This window comes from Oncorhynchus gorbuscha, unplaced genomic scaffold (assembly GCF_021184085.1).
Source record: "Oncorhynchus gorbuscha isolate QuinsamMale2020 ecotype Even-year unplaced genomic scaffold, OgorEven_v1.0 Un_scaffold_141:::fragment_3, whole genome shotgun sequence".
Lineage (NCBI taxonomy): Eukaryota > Metazoa > Chordata > Actinopteri > Salmoniformes > Salmonidae > Oncorhynchus > Oncorhynchus gorbuscha.
Window position 1 is genome coordinate 1,337,487 of NW_025744684.1, and position 12,050 is coordinate 1,349,536.

Consider the following 12,050-nt stretch of genomic DNA (forward strand, 5'->3'; position numbering starts at 1 on the left):
GGATGTGGTGGAGAGGTATCTGGTGGATGTGGAGGAGAGGAGGTATCTGGTGGATGTGGAGGAGAGGAGGTATCTGGTGGATGTGGAGGAGGAGGAGATCTGGGGATGTGGAGGAGAGGAGGTATCTGGTGGATGTGGAGGAGAGGAGGTATCTGGTGGATGTGGAGGAGAGGAGGTATCTGGTGGATGTGGAGGAGAGGAGGTATCTGGTGGATGTGGAGGAGAGGAGGTATCTGGTCGATGTGGAGGAGAGGAGGTATCTGGTAGATGTGGAGGAGAGGAGGTATCTGGTGGATCTGGAGGAGAGGTATCTGGTGGATGTGGAGGAGAGGAGAGGGATGTGGAGGAGAGATGTGGTATCTGGTGGATGTGGAGGAGAGGAGAGGTATCTGGTGGATGTGAAGGAGAGGTATCTGGTGGATGTGAAGGAGAGGTATCTGGTGGATGTGAAGGAGAGAAGAGGTATCTGGTAGATGTGAAGGAGAGGAGGTATCTGGCTGATGTGGAGGAGAGGTGAGGTATCTGGTTGATGTGGAGGAGAGGAGGTATCTGGTGGATGTGGAGGAGAGGAGGTATCTGGTGGATGTGGAGGAGAGGAGGTATCTGGTGGATGTGTAGGAGAGGAGGTATCTGATGGATGTGGTGGAGAGGAGGTATCTGGTGGATGTGGTGGAGAGGAGGTATCTGGTGGATGTGGAGGAGAGGAGGTATCTGGTGGATGTGGAGGAGAGGTATCTGGTGGATGTGGAGGAGAGGAGGTATCTGGTGAATGTGGAGAGGAGGTATCTGGTGGATGTGAAGGAGAGGAGAGGTATCTGGTGGGTGTGGAGGAGAGGTATCTGGTGGATGTGGAGGAGAGGAGGTATCTGGTGGATGTGGAGGAGAGGAGTGGAGGTATCTGGTGGATGTGGAGGAGAGGAGAGGAGAGGTGTCTGGTGGATGTGGAGGAGAGGAGGTGTCTGGTGGATGTGGAGGAGAGGAGGTGTCTGGTGGATGTGGAGGAGAGGAGGTGTCTGGTGGGTGTGGAGGAGAGGAGAGGTATCTGGTGGGTGTGGAGGAGAGGAGAGGTATCTGGTGGGTGTGGAGGAGAGGAGAGGTATCTGGTGGGTGTGGAGGAGAGGAGAGGTATCTGGTGGGTGTGGAGGAGAGGAGAGGTATCTGGTGGATGTGAAGGAGAGGAGAGGTATCTGGTGGATGTGGAGGAGAGGTATCTGGTGGATGTGGAGGAGAGGAGGTATCTGGTGGATGTGGAGGAGAGGAGGTATCTGGTGGATGTGGAGGAGAGGTATCTGGTGGATGTGGAGGAGAGGAGGTATCTGGTGAATGTGGAGAGGAGGTATCTGGTGGATGTGAAGGAGAGGAGAGGTATCTGGTGGATGTGGAGGAGAGGAGTGGAGGTATCTGGTGGATGTGGAGGAGAGGAGAGGTGTCTGGTGGATGTGGAGGAGAGGAGGTGTCTGGTGGATGTGGAGGAGAGGAGGTGTCTGGTGGGTGTGGAGGAGAGGAGAGGTGTCTGGTGGGTGTGGAGGAGAGGAGAGGTATCTGGTGGGTGTGGAGGAGAGGAGAGGTATCTGGTGGGTGTGGAGGAGAGGAGGGTATCTGGTGGGTGTGGAGGAGAGGAGAGGAGTATCTGGTGGATGTGGAGGAGAGGAGAGGTATCTGGTGGGTGTGGAGGAGAGGGTGGGTGTGGAGAGAGTATCTGGTGGAGGAGGAGAGGTGGTGGATGGAGGAGAGAGAGGTATCTGGTGGATGTGAAGGAGAGGAGAGGTATCTGGTAGATGTGAAGGAGAGGTATCTGGTAGATGTGAAGGAGAGGAGGTATCTGGCTGATGTGGAGGAGAGGTTAGGTATCTGGTTGATGTGGAGGAGAGGTATCTGGTGGATGTGGAGGAGAGGAGAGCTATCTGGTGGATGTGGTGGAGAGGTATCTGGTGGATGTGGAGGAGAGGAGGTATCTGGTGGATGTGGAGGAGAGGAGGTATCTGGTGGATGTGGAGGAGGAGAGGAGGTATCTGGTGGATGTGGAGGAGAGGAGAGGGATGTGAAGGAGAGGAGGGGGATGTGGAGGAGAGGAGAGGTATCTGGTGGATGTGGAGGAGAGGAGGTATCTGGTGGATGTGGAGGAGAGGTATCTGGTGGATGTGGAGGAGAGGTATCTGGTGGATGTGGAGGAGAGGAGGTATCTGGTGGATGTGGAGGAGAGGAGGTATCTGGTGGATGTGGAGGAGAGGAGGTATCTGGTGGATGTGGAGGAGAGGAGGTATCTGGTGGATGTGGAGGAGAGGAGGTATCTGGTGGATGTGGAGGAGAGGAGGTATCTGGTAGATGTGGAGGAGAGGAGGTATCTGGTGGATCTGGAGGAGAGGTATCTGGTGGATGTGGAGGAGAGGAGAGGGATGTGGAGGAGAGATGTGGTATCTGGTGGATGTGGAGGAGAGGAGAGGTATCTGGTGGATGAGAGGAGAGGTATCTGGTGGATGTGAAGGAGAGGTATCTGGTGGATGTGAAGGAGAGAAGAGGTATCTGGTAGATGTGAAGGAGAGGAGGTATCTGGCTGATGTGGAGGAGAGGTGAGGTATCTGGTTGATGTGGAGGAGAGGAGGTATCTGGTGGATGTGGAGGAGAGGAGGTATCTGGTGGATGTGGAGGAGAGGAGGTATCTGGTGGATGTGGAGGAGAGGAGGTATCTGGTGGATGTGTAGGAGAGGAGGTATCTGGTGGATGTGGAGGAGAGGTATCTGGTGGATGTGGAGGAGAGGAGGTATCTGGTGAATGTGGAGAGGAGGTATCTGGTGAATGTGGAGAGGAGAGGTATCTGGTGGATGTGGAGGAGAGGAGAGGTATCTGGTGGATGTGGAGGAGAGGAGAAGTATCTGCTGGATGTGGAGGAGAGGAGAGGTATCTGGTGGATGTGGAGGAGAGGTATCTGGTGGATGTGGAGGAGAGGAGAGGTATCTGGTGGATGTGGAGGAGAGGAGAGGTATCTGCTGGATGTGGAGGAGAGGAGAGGTATCTGCTGGATGTGGAGGAGAGGATGTATCTGGTTGATGTGGAGGAGAGTTATTTGGTGGATGTGGTATAGAAGAGAGGTATCTGGTGGATGTGGAGGAGAGGAGGTATCTGGTGGATGTGGAGGAGAGGAGGTATCTGGTGGATGTGGAGGAGAGGAGGTATCTGGTGAATGTGGAGGAGAGGAGGTATCTGGTGGATGTGGAGGAGAGGAGAGGTGTCTGGTGGATGTGGAGGAGAGGAGGTGTCTGGTGGATGTGGAGGAGAGGAGGTGTCTGGTGGATGTGGAGGAGTTGGGGTATCTGGTGGATGTGAAGGAGAGGAGAGGTATCTGGTGGATGTGAAGGAGAAGTGAGGTAACTGGTGCATGTGGAGTATACGTATCTGGTGGATTTGAAGGAAAGGAGAGGTATCTGGTGGATGTGGAGAAGAGGAGGTATCAGGTGGATCTGGAGGAGAGGTATCTGGTGGATGTGGAGGAGAGGAGGTATCTGGTGGATGTGGAGGAGAGGAGGTATCTGGTGGATGTGGAGGGGAGGAGTGGAGGTATCTGGTGGATGTGGAGGAGAGGAGAGGGATGTGAAGGAGAGGAGGGGGATGTGGAGGAGAGGAGAGGTATCTGGTGGATGTGGAGGAGAGGAGGTATCTGGTGGATGTGGAGGAGAGGAGGTATCTGGTGGATGTGGAGGAGAGGAGGTATCTGGTGGATGTGGAGGGGAGGAGTGGAGGTATCTGGTGGATGTGGAGGAGAGGAGGTATCTGGTGGATGTGAAGGAGAGGAGGTGGATGTGGAGGAGAGGAGAGGTATCTGGTGGATGTGGAGGAGAGGAGGTATGTGGAGGAGAGGTATCTGGTGGATGTGGAGGAGAGAGGTATCTGGTGGATGTGGAGGAGAGGAGGTATCTGGTGGATGTGGAGGAGAGGAGGTATCTGGTGGATGTGGAGGAGAGGAGGTATCTGGTGGTGGATGTGGAGGAGAGGAGGTATCTGGTGGATGTGGAGGAGAGGAGGTATCTGGTGGATGTGGAGGAGAGGAGGTATCTGGTGGATGTGGAGGAGAGGAGGTATCTGGTGGATCTGGAGGAGAGGTATCTGGTGGATGTGGAGGAGAGGAGATCTGGTGATGTGGAGGAGAGATGAGGTATCTGGTGGATGTGGAGGAGAGGAGAGGTATCTGGTGGATGTGGAGGATATCTGGTGGATGTGGAGGAGAGGAGAGGTATCTGGTGGATGTGGAGGAGGAGAGAGTATCTGGTGGATGTGGAGGAGAGGAGGTAGAGGGAGGAGAGGGGTATCTGGTGGATGTGGAGGAGAGGAGAGGTATCTGGTGGATGTGGAGGAGGATCTGGTGGATGTGGAGGAGAGTATCTGGTGGATGTGGAGGAGAGGAGGTATCTGGTGGATGTGGAGGAGAGGAGGTATCTGGTGGATGTGGAGGAGGGAGGTATCTGGTGGATGTGGAGGAGAGAGAGGAGGTATCTGGTGGATGTGGAGGAGAGGAGGTATCTGGTGGATGTGGAGGAGAGGAGGTATCTGGTGGATGTGGAGGAGAGGAGGTATCTGGTGGATGTGGAGGAGAGGAGAGGTATCTGGTGGATGTGGAGAGGAGGTATCTGGTGGATGTGGAGGAGAGGTATCTGGTGGATGTGGAGGAGAGGAGAGGTATCTGGTGGATGTGGAGGAGAGAGGTATCTGGTGGATGTGGAGGAGAGGTATCTGGTGGATGTGGAGGAGAGGTGAGAGGTATCTGGTGGATGTGGAGGAGAGGAGAGGTATCTGGTGGATGTGGAGGAGAGGATGTATCTGGTGATGTGGAGGAGAGGATGTATCTGGTGGATGTGGAGGAGAGTTATCTGGTGGATGTGGTATAGAAGAGAGGTATCTGGTGGATGTGGAGGAGAGGAGGTATCTGGTGGATGTGGAGGAGAGGAGGTATCTGGTGAATGTGGAGGAGAGGAGGTATCTGGTGGATGTGGAGGAGAGGAGAGGTGTCTGGTGGATGTGGAGGAGAGGAGGTGTCTGGTGGATGTGGAGGAGAGGAGGTGTCTGGTGGATGTGGAGGAGTTGGGGTATCTGGTGGATGTGAAGGAGAGGAGAGGTATCTGGTGGATGTGAAGGAGAAGTGAGGTAACTGGTGCATGTGGAGTATACGTATCTGGTGGATTTGAAGGAAAGGAGAGGTATCTGGTGGATGTGGAGAAGAGGAGGTATCAGGTGGATCTGGAGGAGAGGTATCTGGTGGATGTGGAGGAGAGGAGGTATCTGGTGGATGTGGAGAAGAGGAGGTATCAGGTGGATGTGGAGGAGAGGAGGTATCTGGTGGATGTGGAGAAGAGGAGGTATCAGGTGGATCTGGAGGAGAGGGATCTGGTGGATGTGGAGGAGAGGAGGTATCTGGATGTGGATGAGAGGAGGTATCTGGTGGATGTGGAGGTGAGGAGAGGTATCTGGTGGATGTGGAGGAGAGGAGAGGTATCTGGTGGATGTGAAGGAGAGGTATCTGGTGGATGTGAAGGAGAGGAGAGGTATCTGGTAGATGTGAAGGAGAGGAGGTATCTGGCTGATGTGGAGGAGAGGTGAGGTATCTGGTTGATGTGGAGGAGAGGTATCTGGTGGGTGAGGTGGAGGAGAGGAGGTATCTGGTGGATGTGGAGGAGAGGAGGTATCTGGTGGATGTGGAGGAGAGGAGGTATCTGGATGTGGATGAGAGGAGGTATCTGGTGGATGTGGAGGTGAGGTGGAGGAGAGGAGGTATCTGGATGTGGAGGAGAGGAGGTATCTGGTGGATGTGGAGGAGAGGAGGTATCTGGTGGATGTGAAGGAGAGGTATCTGGGTGGATCTGGTGGATGTCTGGGATGTGGAGGAGAGGTATCTGGTGGATGTTGAGGAGAGGAGAGGTATCTGCTGGATGTGGAGGAGAGGATGTATCTGATGGATGTGGAGGAGAGTTATTTGGTGGATGTGGTATAGAAGAGAGGTATCTGGTGGATGTGGAGGAGAGGAGGTATCTGGTGGATGTGAAGGAGAGGAGAGGTATCTGGTGGATGTGGAGGAGAGGTATCTGGTGGATGAGGGGTATCTGGTGGATGTGGAGGAGAGGAGGTATCTGGTGGATGTGGAGGAGAGGAGAGGTATCTGGTGGATGTGGAGCAGAGGAGAGGTATCTGGTGGATGTGGAGGAGAGGTATCTGGTGGATGTGGAGGAGAGGAGAGGTATCTGCTGGATGTGGAGGAGAGGATGTATCTGGTGATGTGGAGGAGAGTTATCTGGTGGATGTGGATAGAAGAGAGGTATCTGGTGGATGTGGAGGAGAGGAGGTATCTGGTGGATGTGGAGGAGAGGATGTATCTGGTTGATGTGGAGGAGAGTTATTTGGTGGATGTGGTATAGAAGAGAGGTATCTGGTGGATGTGGAGGAGAGGAGGTATCTGGTGGATGTGGAGGAGAGGAGGTATCTGGTGGATGTGGAGGAGAGGAGGTATCTGGTGGATGTGGAGGAGAGGTATCTGGTGGATGTGAAGGAGAGGAGAGGTATCTGGTGGATGTGAAGGAGAGGTGAGGTAACTGGTGCATGTGAAGGAGAGGTATCTGGTGGATGTGAAGGAGTTGAGGTATCTGGTGGATGTGAAGGAGAGGAGAGGTATCTGGTGGATGTGAAGGAGAGGTGAGGTAACTGGTGCATGTGGAGTATACGTATCTGGTGGATGTGGAGGAGAGGAGAGGTATCTGGTGGATGTGGAGGAGAGGAGAGGTATCTGGTGGATGTGGAGGAGAGGAGAGGTATCTGGTGGATGTGGAGGAGAGGTGAGGCATCTGGTGCATGTGGAGGAGAGGAGGCATCTGGTGCATGTGAAGGAGAGGAGAGGCATCTGGTGCATGTGAAGGAGAGGAGAGGCATCTGGTGCATGTGAAGGAGAGGAGAGGCATCTGGTGCATGTGAAGGAGAGGAGAGGCATCTGGTGGATGTGAAGGAGAGGTATCTGGTGGATGTGGAGGAGATGAGAGGTATCTGGTGGATGTGAAGGAGAGGAGAGGTATCTGGTGGATGTGAAGGAGAGGAGAGGTATCTGGTGGATGTGAAGGAGAGGAGAGGTATCTGGTGGATGTGAAGGAGAGGAGAGGTATCTGGTAGATGTGAAGGAGAGGAGGTATCTGGTAGATGTGAAGGAGAGGAGGTATCTGGTAGATGTGAAGGAGAGGAGGTATCTGGTGGATGTGGAAGAGAGGTATCTGGTGGATGTGGAGAGATCTGATGTGGAGAGAGGTATCTGGTGGATGTGGGAGGATGAGGGTATCTGGTGGATGTGGAGGAGAGGAGAGGTATCTGGTGGATGTGAAGGAGAGGAGAGGTATCTGGTGATGTGATATCTGTGATGTGAGGAGAGGAGAGGTATCTGGTGGATGTGGAGGAGAGGAGAGGTATCTGGTGGATGTGGAGGAGAGAGAGGAGAGGTATCTGGTGGATGTGGAGGAGAGGAGGTATCTGGTGGATGTGGAGGAGAGGAGGTATCTGGTGGATGTGGAAGGAGAGGATGAGGAGAGGAGGTATCTGGTGGATGTGGAGGAGAGGTGAGGTATCTGGTGGATGTGGAGGAGAGGAGGTATCTGGTGGATGTGAGGTGGATGGAGAGGAGGTATCTGGTGGATGTGGAGGAGAGGAGGTATCTGGTGGATGTGGAGAGAGAGGAGGTATCTGGTGGATGTGGAGGAGAGGAGGGTATCTGGATGTGGAGGAGAGGAGGTATCTGGTGGATGTGGAGGAGGAGAGGAGAGGTATCTGGTGGATGTGGAGGAGAGGAGAGGTATCTGGTGGATGTGGAGGAGAGGAGAGGTATCTGGTGGATGTGGAGGAGAGGAGATGTGGAGGAGAGGAGGTATCTGGTGGATGTGGAGGAGAGGAGAGGATGTGGATCTGGTGGATGTGAAGGAGAGGAGAGGAGAGGAGGTATCTGGTGGATGTGGAGGAGAGAGAGGTATCTGGTGGATGTGGAGGAGAGGAGGGTATCTGGTGGATGTGGAGGAGAGGAGTATCTGGTGGATGTGGAGGAGAGGAGAGGTATCTGGTGGATGTGGAGGAGGAGAGGTATCTGGTGGATGTGGAGGAGAGGAGAGGTATCTGGTGGATGTGGAGGAGAGGATCTGTGGATCTGGTGTATCTGATGTGGAGGAGAGTTATTTGGTGGATGTGGTATAGAAGAGAGTATCTGGTGGATGTGGAGGAGAGGAGGTATCTGGTGGATGTGGAGGAGAGGTATCTGATGTGGAGGAGAGGAGGTATCTGGTGGATGTGGAGGAGAGGAGGTATCTGGTGGATGTGGAGGAGAGGAGGTATCTGGTGGATGTGGAGGAGAGGAGAGCTATCTGGTGGATGTGGATGGAGAGGGTCTCTGGTGGATGTGGAGGAGAGAGGTATCTGGTGGATGTGGAGGAGAGGAGAGGTATCTGGTGGATGTGAAGGAGAGGGAGGTATCTGGTGCATGTGAAGGAGAGGAGATCTGGTGCATCTGGTGGATGTGAAGAGGATCTGGTGATGTGAAGGAGAGGAGAGGCATCTGGTGCATGGAGAGGAGAGGCATCTGGTGCATGTGAAGGAGAGGAGAGGCATCTGGTGCATGTGAAGGAGAGGAGAGGCATCTGGTGGATGTGGAGGAGAAGAGAGGTATCTGGTGGATGTGGAGGAGAGGAGGCATCTGGTGCATGTGAAGGAGAGGAGAGGCATCTGGTGCATGTGAAGGAGAGGAGAGGCATCTGGTGCATGTGAAGGAGAGGAGAGGCATCTGGTGCATGTGAAGGAGAGGAGAGGCATCTGGTGCATGTGAAGGAGAGGAGAGGTATCTGGTGGATGTGGAGGAGAGGAGAGGTATCTGGTGGATGTGGAGGAGAGGAGAGGTATCTGGTGGATGTGGAGGAGAAGAGAGGTATCTGGTGGATGTGGAGGAGAGGAGGCATCTGGTGCATGTGAAGGAGAGGAGAGGCATCTGGTGCATGTGAAGGAGAGGAGAGGCATCTGGTGCATGTGAAGGAGAGGAGAGGCATCTGGTGCATGTGAAGGAGAGGAGAGGTATCTGGTGGATGTGAAGGAGAGGTATCTGGTGGATGTGGAGGAGATGAGAGGTATCTGGTGGATGTGAAGGAGATGAGAGGTATCTGGTGGATGTGAAGGAGAGGAGAGGTATCTGGTGGATGTGAAGGAGAGGAGAGGTATCTGGTAGATGTGAAGGAGAGGAGAGGTATCTGGTAGATGTGAAGGAGAGGAGGTATCTGGTAGATGTGAAGGAGAGGAGGTATCTGGTTGATGTGGAAGAGAGGTATCTGGTGGATGTGGTGGAGAGGTATCTGTTGGATGTGGAGGAGAGGAGAGGTATCTGGTGGATGTGGAGGAGATGAGAGGTATCTGGTGGATGTGAAGGAGAGGAGAGGTATCTGGTGGATGTGAAGGAGAGGAGAGGTATCTGGTAGATGTGAAGGAGAGGTATCTGGTAGATGTGAAGGAGAGGTATCTGGTAGATGTGAAGGAGAGGAGAGGTATCTGGTAGATGTGGAGGAGAGGAGAGGTATCTGGTAGATGTGGAGGAGAGGTGAGGTATCTGGTTGATGTGGAGGAGAGGTATCTGGTGGGTGAGGTGGAGGAGAGGAGGTATCTGGTGGATGTGGATGTGGGAGGAGAGGAGGGATCTGGTGGATGTGGAGGAGAGGAGGCATCTGGTGCATGTGGAGGAGAGGAGAGGAGAGGCATCTGGTGGATGTGGAGGAGAAGAGAGGTATCTGGTGGATGTGGAGGAGAGGAGGCATCTGGTGCATGTGAAGGAGAGGAGAGGCATCTGGTGCATGTGAAGGAGAGGAGAGGCATCTGGTGCATGTGAAGGAGAGGAGAGGCATCTGGTGCATGTGAAGGAGAGGAGAGGCATCTGGTGCAAGTGAAGGAGAGGAGAGGTATCTGGTGGATGTGGAGGAGAGGAGAGGTATCTGGTGGATGTGGAGGAGAGGAGAGGTATCTGGTGGATGTGGAGGAGAGGAGGTATCTGGTGGATGTGGAGGAGAGAGAGGTATCTGGTGGATGTGGAGGAGAGGAGAGGCATCTGGTGGATGTGAAGGAGAGGAGGGCATCTGGTGCATGTGAAGGAGAGGAGAGGCATCTGGTGCATGTGAAGGAGAGGTGGAGAGGCATCTGGTGGATGTGAAGGAGAGGAGAGGCATCTGGTGGATGTGAAGGAGAGGAGAGGTATCTGGGATGGATGTGAAGGGATGAGGAGAGGTATCTGGTGGATGTGGAGGAGATGAGAGGTATCTGGTGGATGTGAAGGAGAGGAGAGGTATCTGGTGGATGTGAAGGAGAGGAGAGGTATCTGGTGGATGTGAAGGAGAGGAGAGGTATCTGGTAGATGTGAAGGAGAGGAGAGGTATCTGGTAGATGTGAAGGAGAGGAGGTATCTGGTAGATGTGAAGGAGAGGAGGTATCTGGTGATGTGGAAGAGAGAGGTATCTGGTGGATGTGGAGGAGAGGTATCTGTTGGATGTGGAGGAGAGGAGAGGTATCTGGTGGATGTGGAGGAGATGAGAGGTATCTGGTGGATGTGAAGGAGAGGAGAGGTATCTGGTGGATGTGGAGGAGGATCTGTGGATGTGGAGGAGAGAAGAGAGGTATCTGGTAGATGTGAAGGAGAGGTATCTGGTAGATGTGAAGGAGAGGTATCTGGTGGATGTGAAGGAGAGGAGAGGTATCTGGTGATGTGGAGGAGAGGAGGGTATCTGGTGGATGTGGAGGAGAGGGAGAGGTATCTGGTTGATGTGGAGGAGAGGTATCTGGTGGGTGAGGTGGAGGAGAGGAGGTATCTGGTGGATGTGGAGGAGAGGAGGTATCTGGTGGATGTGGAGGAGAGGAGGTATCTGGTGGATGTGGAGGAGAGGAGGTATCTGGATGTGGAGGAGAGGAGGTATCTGGTGGATGTGGAGGAGAGGTGGATGTGGTATAGGAGAGGAGGTATCTGGTGGATGTGGAGGAGAGGAGGTATCTGGTGGATGTGGAGGAGAGGAGGTATCTGGTGGATGTGGAGGAGAGGAGAGTATCTGGTGGATGTGGAGGAGAGGAGGTATCTGGTGGATGTGGAGGAGAGGTATCTGGTGGATGTGGAGGAGAGGAGAGGTATCTGGTGGATGTGGAGAAGAGGAGGTATCTGGTGGATGTGGAGGAGAGGAGGTATCTGGTGGATGTGGAGGAGAGGAGGTATCTGGTGGATGTGGAGGAGAGGAGAGGTGTCTGGATGTGGATGGGAGGATGAGGAGGATGTATCTGGTGGATGTGGAGAGAGGAGGTATCTGGTGGATGTGGAGGAGAGGAGAGGTATCTGGTGGATGTGGAGGAGAGGAGAGGTATCTGGTGGATGTGGATGTGGAGGAGAGTATCTGGTGGATGTGGAGGAGAGGAGGTATCTGGTGGATGTGAAGGAGAGGAGAGGTATCTGGTGGATGTGAAGGAGAAGTGAGGTATCTGGTGGATGTGGAGGAGAGGTATCTGGTGGATTTGAAGGAGAGGAGAGGTATCTGGTGGATGTGGAGGAGAGGAGGTATCTGGTGGATGTGGAGGAGAGGTATCTGGTGGATGTGGAGGAGAGGAGGTATCTGGTGGATGTGGAGGAGAGGTATCAGGTGGATGGAGAGAGGTATCTGGTGGATGTGGAGGAGAGGAGGTATCTGGTGGATGTGGAGGAGAGGAGGTATCTGGTGGATGTGGAGGAGAGGAGGGTATCTGGTGGATGTGGAGGAGAGGAGAGGTATCTGGATGTGATGTCTGGAGGATGTGGAGGAGAGGATATCTGGTGGATGTGGAGGAGAGTTATCTGGTGGATGTGAAGGAGAGAGAGGTATCTGGTGGATGTGGAGGAGAGGAGGGTATCTGGTGGATGTGGAGGAGAGGAGGGTATCTGGTGGATGTGGAGGAGAGGTATCTGGTGGATGTGGGAGAGGTATCTGGTGGATGTGAGGAGAGGAGGTATCTGGTGGATGTGGAGGAGAGGAGGTATCTGGTGGATGTGGAGGAGA

The 12,050-nt window shown here is 53.9% G+C and overlaps 1 protein-coding gene and 1 long non-coding RNA gene across 2 annotated transcripts in view; both read left to right on the top strand.

Moving 5' to 3' along the window:
- Positions 1 to 12,050, top strand: part of tex10 (testis expressed 10) — a 60,393-nt gene that overhangs the window by 26,670 nt on the left and 21,673 nt on the right. The window lies entirely within an intron of this gene.
- Positions 2,121 to 6,158, top strand: LOC124017029. The gene is made up of 3 exons (XR_006835446.1): positions 2,121 to 2,152; positions 5,879 to 6,067; positions 6,137 to 6,158. It is a non-coding gene; the product is annotated as an uncharacterized LOC124017029 (long non-coding RNA).